Source organism: Triticum aestivum, chromosome 1A, assembly GCF_018294505.1.
Source record: "Triticum aestivum cultivar Chinese Spring chromosome 1A, IWGSC CS RefSeq v2.1, whole genome shotgun sequence".
NCBI lineage: Eukaryota > Viridiplantae > Streptophyta > Magnoliopsida > Poales > Poaceae > Triticum > Triticum aestivum.
Genome location: NC_057794.1, coordinates 540,064,027 through 540,073,496, shown reverse-complemented (window position 1 = coordinate 540,073,496; position 9,470 = coordinate 540,064,027).

Genomic DNA, 9,470 nt, shown 5'->3' with positions numbered 1-9,470 from the left:
ATTCTCAAAAAAAAAAAAAACTTACGAAGCCGCTACCCCTCAAAAAAAAAACTTACGAAGCCGCTGCTTCAATTCAATCGCCTCCTTTTTTTTGACCGCATTTTTTTTTACCGCAACAATTCAATCGTCTCCTTTGCCTCACGTTGGCGGATGTGTTAATGTGGAGGATCACATCACATGCCTACGTTCAGTTTGACTATTGCAAGTTGCAACAACCTCCCGGCTTTGCATTGACTACTGTAATGTGTAGTTGACTATTTAGATATATTATAACCGAGCACTCTCCCAGCCCTGTCAGGCCATCAGTACTTTTGGCCATCGGATCTGCATTTGTGAAAGTTTATGGCCATCTGATTAAACTTTGGGGGCAACACTTAACACGACTAAACTGGGCAGCTGCTCTCGCAGCAAAATTGGAGGCCTGTGGTTAATTGGGCCCTTGCTCTCACGTGAAGCCCATTCAAACCTTGTGAGGAAACAACCGAACGAGCGACGAATGCCGAGGCTCACAATCTAGCGAAGCATAGTTTGAAGTTGGGAGTTGGCCGCCATATTTGGTTAGGCAACCCGGGTAATCTTTCTTTTGTACCTTTGAACATTGGCACAAGTTAATAAAGGCTTCACGTGATTGTCTCAAAAAAAAAACGAACGAGTGAGTCACCCATCTCCCTTCGCTCGACCCCCCTCCTTCCCTTCGGTTCTGTCCCTCCATCTCTCTTGCAGCGCCTCCCCACCCCAGACCTAGCCGCCCCAAGATCTGTAGCGCCACATGGTCTCTCTCTCTCTCTCTGATCCTAACCACGGATCAGCATCGCGGCAGCCCGTGCGCCTTTTCATCTTGGTAGCGTGTTCAATCACACATCGCCGCCTCCGGCTGGGCGCTCCACTGCTCTCCTTCTCCATCTCCATGACTCCATCTCCCCGGCGGCCGGCGACGGTTATGATGACGCAGAGTCTATGGTAGGGTACGTTCTTGGCAGCGTGGGCAGTGAACCGCTAGGTGCGTCGCCTACGCCTCATGACTGCTCCTTGCATTCCTCATCCAAGTGCTCTGCCTGTTGGTTGGCTTTTGCCTCTTCGACCACCAGATTCGGGCAGCAAAGAGGCTGTAGAGTTTCATATGCTACATTCAGATCATTGCATTTATGTTGAAACCAACAAAGGGAATAATTATCATGTATCTAATTTAAAGGCAGTCCTGCCTCAACTTGTGGCTCTCTATTTTAATTTTGCTTAGCATTTGGGTCAACATTTTATAATAAATCTTCTCATTTCTTATGCTACATTCAGATTATTGTACAGAGCTTGTCATGGGAAGAGAGGATGATCTTAAGAGATAAATGCTCAAATAACTCGATACTTTTAAGAGCAAGGACACTTAGTCTTGAAGGGGTTGGTCCGGTATGTTGTCTTAACCTTGATGTTTGATATTTCCCTACTTTGTCTTGTCTCTGCACGTTTACCTTATCTGCATTTTATGCATTAACTAGGAACTTGCATTCTTTTTGCGCAGCTAAATAACATATGATGAATCAAAAGACTAAAGCAGATACAGTTTCATGTGAGTGATCTCAGCATAAATTATATGCTGCATTATTGCTGTCACGAAGGGAATATTGACATGATGTTGCAAGGTAGCGACAACCATCTAACTCTGTTCCCATATTTCTTTGAAATTTACTTCTTAGTACTATGTATTCTGCACCCTATCAAGTATTAATTAAATAGGAGTCCCTCCTTTAGATACTAAAGTAACGAAGTATTTGTATGTGTATTTGATATATCCACTTGCTACAAGTCCATAGTTGGGATAGAATACATGATATAACCTGACATGGATATGAAACTTTTTACTTATGTTTTTTATCAGGTTGGCAAATGCCCTCCAGTGTTGGATCCAATGATATATTATGGGTACCTCGTAGCCAACACAAGGTCTCTAAAATGACAGGGAACGTTGGATGAGATTTGAAATAGTGCAACCATGTTTGAGTCAAGAAGTTCAGTATAGTTAGTTTGGCTAGACAGACACAAGGGCTTCGCTCCTACAACCATCTTTGTGGTATGGTTATAATGCTCACAGGAAATATTTTTCCTTCACGTGTCTGGTTCAGGTACTTCAAAACCTACACGCTTATGATGTGCTGGTTTTAACCAGGTAGAATAAGAAGTGATTGCTGACATATAGGAGAATAGGGTGTATGCTTTTGAAGTAAAGCAGATTCTTAGAGAGAACCATGATGATGTACTCTTTGCTGCAGGGTTATGCCGATATAGCTGAATAGACGGGAGAAACTAGCACTATTCTGCCATTAACATGTTCTCATACTTGTGGAGAAAAGTTACACACTGAACCGTTGTTGAAATATTAAAGTACGTACATGTTTTTGGGTTTGTTAATGAAGTTGAGGAAAATACTTGAATATTGTTATTTATATGTTACGAATGTGATATAAAGACTATGAGAAATATAAATAAATATACCTCACCACTATATCGAGCCAGTGTATATGTAAACGATTGGATTTTTATGTGTTTAACTTTTCTTAAAGATTTTTATTTTTCATTTCTAAAATAGATGGCACGGACACAGTAATACACTTTTTATTTCACTTCATGCGAATATAACCTTTTTTCAGTTCATAATCATGTGGAAATTTCTACCATTCTATCCTCCAGATGGAGGGGCACGGCAACGCTTGCTTGCTTCCGTTGTAGGTGATATTTGTGTTACTGTCACCATGTTTAGAAATCTCTCCTTCCTGTTGTCTTTTTACTTTGATAATATTCAATTTGGTTATTGCCCTAGAACTTTATAATGGCGTGGCTGATTGGTGCGGCTGCCAACTTGCCCAGGAACATGTAAGCCTGTTGGTCTATGACATCACAAACTTTATTTATCATTTAGTCGCCGCCAATTTGGCTAGCTCATCCCTCAAATGAAAAATGTTATAGTAGTATAGTGCTTATGCCATCCTTGGTGATGAATCACGGCCTTAGGGAGATTGAATATATGAGAACGTTGACATTTTTTATTAACTATGCTCATTGTGGGCTAAGTGGGTGATGAGCAATGCCTCTTTTTTTTATATCAACTCTGCATTGTAAACGAAATGTCATATTTTCATTATCACAACTACAATATGAACCAAATAATGGCATTTAGGAACCGGCACTGCCATGTGTCTTTATGACAGTTTGACATTAATTTGTAGCTATGTAGCAGGGCCTTTTGCTTGAAAATTGCTTTTGGAGCTCGGCCTCCATGGAGGCCTCCAAATTCAAAAGTCAAATTTTTATGTTTCAAAAAATTCTGAAAAAAATACAGATATACTTGAAGCATAACACACACGCGTGTAAATTTTCAGAGCAAAATATGTTTCATCCTCCTTTTTTGTATAGATAACATTTCAAGGTATTTCATCATAGAAATTTACACACATACACATAACATCCTTGTTTACTTGTATTTTTTTTACATTTTTTAAACAAAAAGTTTGAATTTGAATTTTTCAAAAATTTAGAGCTCCAATGAGCTTGGTCACCAAACGTCTATCTCCTCTTTTGTTGGACTATGTAACTTAGCCATTCCACCAAAAAAATGGAATAGAAAATAATGGAGTGCAAACACAATAAATGAACGCCCACCACATGTATAATTGACCAAATAAACTTTAAAAATCACGAATATATACATAATAGTTCATGCCAACTTTGAAAAACAGTAAATCTTGACATATATCTGTATCAATCCCTAATATTAAAGTGCATAAATAGACGGACGCAGCAACGCGCGTTATCAATGATCTAGTACTATATATGAAGCTCCTACCTTGAGCTGATTGATAGACCAAGGCAAGACAATCGATGCACGAAGACAATCAGTTAAATAGTGAGGCCTAGAGTGGTGCACATCGCAGATTATATAGATGGGCGTGGGAGGTATGAGTAAAATGTTAGTCGCGCTCACCGTATCCAGCGGTTCCACATGTATGTTAGGGTTTCCGATCTATCCTGGCAGTCCATTTGTTGGAGATTCATGTAGCGGTCCAAATGCTAGTTGATGCAGATTCTCCAATCTTCCTCGGGCATGCTTCGGCACTCTTTCTCCAAATGTCAACCAATGTGCATTTGGTCTTTGATTCTCGGATCCTAGCTATACATTGTTGTCGGACTGCGTGAAAATTAGAGCCCACCGCTTCTGTACCTTTCAGTCGATGAAGAGCTCGAGGGTCACACTGTTAATACAACATCGACAGCTCTCCCCTCTCTCTATCGTCGACGTAGACTGCTGGCAATCACCAAATGAAATGAGATGCCACCGTGGGTCTGCGTGATAGAACGCCATCCCAAACACATTGCACGCTGACAATCCACTGGAAATTAAGCAACGAAAAGTAAAGGCCCAAAACGCAAAGGACCTTAGATAAATCTGAAAATATCATAATACTGGTGTCGAACAACGCTCGTGTGTACGTATAATCACAAGCTCTAACATATGAACTTGGATGGATGGATCACTTCAATTTCTTCCTGTCGTGCAATATAGTTAAGCAAATCATGTATTAAGGTAATCCTATATGGATCATATATATTCTTCCAAATCGAACCATCTAGGTTGGAGAATGAAAAACAGTCGCTTAGAGAATGCAAAACAATCCAACACTATAACGATGGGAACGGACAAACTGTGGGTTTGACGTAACAAAAATGACGCTTCGGGGTGTAACTACGGGTATGTACTATAAAAGTGATCTTGCATCGAGAAGCCAATGACCTCGTTTGCTCCCCTGTTGTTTAGGGCAATGAGGTCTATTTGTTTGTTCGCCGTTGATTATTGTTGTAATTTGTACGTAGAAGCGTTGGCGAATGGGACAAGATAGAGGCCTTGGAGTAGGAATGGCAGCTCGATGGCAACAGATCTGTAATCTTTCTGACGTCATCAATCGATTTGATGGATCCAGGTCCAGATCATCATAAGGATGATCTCTTCCCGGCTTGTCATAGCAACCCGTGCTTCACAAGTTTGTTAATCAATTCTAACCTCTAAGAGCAGCCACTACGTACGCCAAGCCAAATTAGCAATATAGCCAAATTAGCAATATAGCAATCAAGAAGCGTCGATATCAAATTTGGCAAAGTTCTGCAGTGTTGCCATTGCCAAATTCTGTAGCAAGTGGACCCTGCACTGACACAAATGAACTTTCTTTTTCACCTAGCTGCTCTTCTCCTTCACAGTGGACTGCTTTACACCCCCATTGTTTATCCAGCTAAAGGAGTTTGGCATCGGAGCAGCTAGCTGCTCTGGTTCCCACTTTTTGAAATTTGGCACTACCTCCACACCGTAGGGAACTAGTGCAAAAGCTACATATTTCTTTTGGTATCGCTATTTGGCCTACATAGTGGTGTCCCTAAGACCCTCTATAAGATGCCTTTCCTATTTTATTCTTTCTTGGCACCAATATCTTTATATAGTTCTCCCCCGTCCGGTACTTCATACAATTTGGACATTCCTGCCAAGATTCACTAATTATATAATCCACAACAAAATTAGTTTAGTTGCTTATCATTTACACCGTCCATCTTGAGACCATTACAAGTTACCTCCACGTGACCACCGATGTAAAGGATCATCAGTAGTTTTGAACCTATTAGATGGCATATAGTGAAACCCAATCCCAAGAGGGGACGTATCGAAAGAAAATCATACTAGCACATTACATTGACCCCAATTTCTTTAACAAGAATGATCTAACCATTTTAACTAAGTACCACCTAACCATAGGGATTCAACATGTGGTTTCTTGTGCAGTAGAAAACTTTGTAACACGATGCATTGTACCTTTACTGAAGCGCACTAAGTATAACACAACCACCACCATTGCGCACGACATTCGGTTCATCTTATACAATATTGAGTAGTATCACCACATGTGGGGGGTGGTGGGTATATTAGATCGGATGATCTTTTACTTCCAACCCGGAATCCCAGATGAATTTGGGAGCAAAGTAAAATTGAACGTATTTGGTAGGAAAATATTGTTACATGCATTGAATGTGACGAGCATGGGGTGGATATCAAGATCACATCGGATCATATGTGTTTATGGCTGCTTCATGTGCTTAGTTCAGGTATAGTAGGCACTGCCACATAGGGAAAACAAATAACAACACAATTGCACCACACTTGGGTTGACTAGTTGCGTGTATGTTTTAGTGTGGATCACCAAATCATGTGCTTATATTTAGTTCGACTAGGGCAAAAATATTCGGGCCTTGCCTTAACTAATGCAATGTAGATGATATATATGGAGCTCCTACCTTGTGATGGGTCCATAGATCAAGAGAAGAAAATCAAGCAAACATAAGTCAACGACTGAGTTGGTGACCTCACCAAGAGTTGTGCAAAAGTGTAGATTATAGAGATGGGTGTGAGAGATGTCTTTAAAACATTGGCCACACCGACCCAATCCAGATTTTCCACATGTATGTTGCGGTTCCAGGTCTACCTTGACAATCCATTTGTTGGACATTCATGCACCAGTCGGACTATCCATTGCTGCAAATTCTCTGACACAAAGATGTCTGGCTGTAAAAATGTCTCTTTGGCTATGGACATGACACATACATAGCAGTTCTTAGCTCGGTGTGTGCATGTGCCCCTTAGCCCACAAATTCATTGTGTAACTTTTAGTTTTCCTCGTTTTTTCGGGAGGTGTTCAAGTTCCTGCATGTGCATGACCATGCTTGCATGTACCTTAAGCGCGGGCCTTAGTGTTTGAACTTTGGATGGATGGGTAACCAGATTTTCTTTGTGCTGCGCAGTATATAACATAGTGAACAAAACCATGTATTTAAGACAATCACGTGATCAATAGCATGCAAGATAATTGCACGTCCTATCAGGCCTCTCTCAATGCACCATCTCTTAGCACGTTATCATAGAAGATATACAACTTAAGAGACAACTAGCCCGAGGATATTGTTTTTAAGGGTTGTATCTAAATTTAATGATTTCGGGGGCTCATGCATACAAGTGATTGAGCTAACAGTTTTTTTGCCTATGACCATGTGCAAGGGTTGTATTTTAGCTAAGTTACATCCTCTCTCTCTCTCTCTCTATCTTCATTAACTAATATGCCACATGATACGTCCATTTTGCATCATGCTTTTATATCAATATTTATTGCATTATGGGCTGTTATTACACATTATGTCACAATACTTATGCCTATTCTCTCTTATTTTACAAGGTTTACATAAAGAGGGAGAATGTCGGCAGCTGGGATTCTGGGCTGGAAAAGGAGAAAATATTAGAGACCTATTCTGCACAACTCCAAAAGTCCTGAAACTTCACGGAAGATGTTTTCCAAATATATAAAAAATACTAAGAGCAAGAACTTCACCAGGGGGGCCACACCCTGCCCACGAGGGTGGGGGGCGCGCCCTACCCCCCTGGGCGCGCCCCCTACCTCATGGGCCCCCTAGTGGCCCTCCGGTGGCCATCTTCTGCTATATGGAGTCTTTCGATGGGAAAAAATCATAAGCCATCTTCTCGGACGAAACTCCGCCGCCACGAGGCGGAACCTTGGCGGAACCAATCTAGGGCTCTGGCGGAGCTGTTCTGCCGGGGAAACTTCCCTCCCCGAGGGGGAAATCATCGCCATCATCATCACCAACGCTCCTCTCATCGGGAGAGGGCAATCTCCATCAACATCTTCATCAGCACCATCTCATCTCAAAACCCTAGTTCATCTCTTGTATCCAATTCTTGTCTCCAAGTCCGAGATTGGTGCTAGTAGGTTGCTAGTAGTGTTAATTACTCCTTGTAGTTGATGCTAGTTGGTTTATTTGGTGGAAGATCATATGTTCAGATCCTCTATGCATATTAATACCCCTCTGATTATGAACATGTTTATGCTTTGTGAGTAGTTACTTTTGTTCCTGAGGACATGGGGAAGTCTTGCTATTAGTAGTCACGTGAATTTGGTATTCGTTTGATATTTTGATGAGATGTATGTTGTCACTCCTCTAGTGGTGTTATGTGAACGTCGACTACATGACACTTCACCATTATTTGGGCCTAGAGGAAGGCATTGGGAAGTAATAAGTAGATGATGGGTTGCTAGAGTGACAGAAGCTTAAACCCTAGTTTATGTGTTGCTTCGTAAGGGGCTGATTTGGATCCGTATGTTTCATGCTATGGTTAGGTTTACCTTAATACTTTTGTTGTAGTTGCGGATGCTTGCAATAGAGGTTAATCATAAGTGGGATGCTTGTCCAAGTAAGGGCAGTGCCCAAGCACCGGTCCACCCACATACCAAATTATCAAAGTACCGAACGCGAATCATATGAACGTGATGAAAACTAGCTTGACGATATTCCCATGTGTCCTCGGGAGTGCTTTACATCATATAAGAGTTTGTCCAGGCTTGTCCTTTGCTACAAAAAGGATTGGGCCACCTTGCTGCACCTTATTTACTTTTGTTACTTGTTGCTCGTTACAAATTATCTTATCACAAAACTATCTATTACCACTTATTTTAGTACTTGCAGAGAATACCTTGCTGGAAACCACTTATCATTTCCGCCTGCTCCTCGTTGGGTTCGATACTCTTACTTATCAAAAGGACTACGATAGAGTGGGTCATCAAGACTCTTTTATGGCGATGTTGCCGGGGAGTGAAGCGCCTTTGGTAGGTGGAATTTGGTAAGGAAAAATTTATATAGTGTGCTGAAATTTACTGTCACTTGTTACCATGGAAGGTAATCCTCTGAGGGGCTTGTTCGGGGTATCTTCACCCCGACCATTAGAGCAAAGAGTTGCTCCTCAACCTACTGAACCTACTGAAAATGAAAATGAAAATGAAAATGCTTGCTTTGAAGTTCCTTCGGTTATGATAGAAAAACTGCTAGCTAATCCTTTTTTAGGAGATGGAACAAAACATCCTGATGAACATTTGATATATGTGGATGAAGTTTGTGGATTATTTAAGCTTGCAGGTGTACCCGGAGATGTTGTTAAGAAGAAGGTCTTCCCTTTATCTTTGAGGGGAGATGCATCGACATGGTATAGGCTATGTGATGATATGAGGTCTTGGAATTACAAACGATTGAAATTGGAATTTCACCAGAAGTTTTATCATATGCATCTTGTTCATCGTGATCGCAATTATATATATAATTTTTGGCCTCGCGAAGGAGAAAGCATCGCTCAAGCTTGGGGGAGGCTTAAATCAATGTTATATTCATGCCCCAATCATGAGCTCTCAAGAGAAATGATTATTCAAGAATTTTATGCTCGGTTTTCTGGTAACAATCGCACCATGCTTGATACTTCTTGTGCTGGCTCTTTTATGATGAAGACTATTGAATTCAAATGGGATTTACTGGAAAGAATTAAAGGCAACTCTGAAGATTGGGACCTCGACAATGGTAAGGAGTCAGGTATGACACCTAGTTTTGATTGT